This window comes from Nanorana parkeri, unplaced genomic scaffold, assembly GCF_000935625.1.
Source record: "Nanorana parkeri isolate BGI_ZX_2015 unplaced genomic scaffold, ASM93562v1 scaffold5537, whole genome shotgun sequence".
Lineage (NCBI taxonomy): Eukaryota > Metazoa > Chordata > Amphibia > Anura > Dicroglossidae > Nanorana > Nanorana parkeri.
In genome coordinates, this window is record NW_017311790.1 from 5,347 (window position 1) to 6,552 (window position 1,206).

Sequence of the window (1,206 nt, forward strand, 5' to 3'; positions counted from 1 at the left end):
GTCCCTGGTTCGAATCTAGGTGCCCTGGCCCTGTTTCGAATATAGGTGCCCCGGCCTTGTTTTGAATCTAGTTGCCCCAGCCTTGTTTTGAATCTAGGTGCCCCAGCCTTGTTTTGAATCTAGGTGCCCCGGCCTTGTTTTGAATCTAGGTGCCCCGGCTCTGTTTTGAATGTTGGTGCTCCCTTTACCTATTGTCCACCAATATTTTTGAAAGAAAAGAAGGCAACTTCAAAATTACAAAATTGCTATTAAAAAAAAAAACGAATTTTCAGAACAACAGCACAATCAGGGGGGTATAGCTCAGTGGTAGAGCATTCGACTGTAGATTGAGAGGTCCCTGGTTCAAATCCGGGTGCCCCCTGTAGGCATTCTTATCTAGGTGCCCCCTATACCTATTGTCCACCATTTTTTTTCAAGGAAAAGATGGCAACTTCTAAATTGCTATTAAAAAAAACTAATTTTCAGAAGGATAGCACAATCAGCGGGGTATAGCTCAGTGGTAGAGCATTCGACTGCAGATCGAGAGGTCCCTGGTTTAAATCCGGGTGCCCCCTGTAGGCATTAAGAACGGTGGTGCTCAAAAAAATATGACTTCTTACACCATTCAAGTGAAGATAATGAGGTCTCTTGTCCACAGTGGTGCTTGAAATTAAAGATGACAGCTAACAACTATCAATGAAGAAAGCAATGATCAAAAGTCAAGGAAATGTGTTATTTAAGATATTTAAAGTGCCCCGGCCTTGTTTTGAATCTAGGTGCCCCGGCTCTTTTTTGAATGTAGGTGCCCCGTCCTTGTTTTGAATCTAGGTGCCCCGGCTCTTTTTTGAATGTAGGTGCCCCGTCCTTGTTTTGAATCTAGGTGCCCCGGCTCTTTTTTGAATGTAGGTGCCCCGTCCTTGTTTTGAATCTAGGTGCCCCGGCTCTGTTTTGAATGTCGGTGCTCCCTTTACCTATTGCCCACCAATATTTTTGAAAGAAAAGATGGCAACTTCAAAATTGCTATTAAAAAAAAAATAATTTTCAAAAGGATAGCACAATTAGGGGGGTATAGCTCAGTGGTAGAGCATTCGACTGCAGATCGAGAGGTCCCTGGTTCAAATACGGGTGCCGCGGCATTAAGCACAGTGGTGCTTAAACAAAAAGATTTCTTACACCATTCAAGTGAAGATAATGAGGTCTCATGTCCACAGTGGTGCTTGAAATTAA

The 1,206-nt window shown here is 43.3% G+C and overlaps 2 non-coding genes across 2 annotated transcripts; both read left to right on the forward strand.

The window, feature by feature from the left end:
• Positions 1-289: 289 nt before the first annotated feature.
• On the forward strand, positions 290-361 carry TRNAY-GUA. The gene has a single exon. It is a non-coding gene; the product is annotated as a tRNA-Tyr (tRNA).
• Positions 362-482: 121 nt separating this feature from the next.
• Positions 483-554, forward strand: TRNAC-GCA. Its single transcript has one exon. It is a non-coding gene; the product is annotated as a tRNA-Cys (tRNA).
• The last annotated feature ends 652 nt before the right edge of the window (positions 555-1,206 follow it).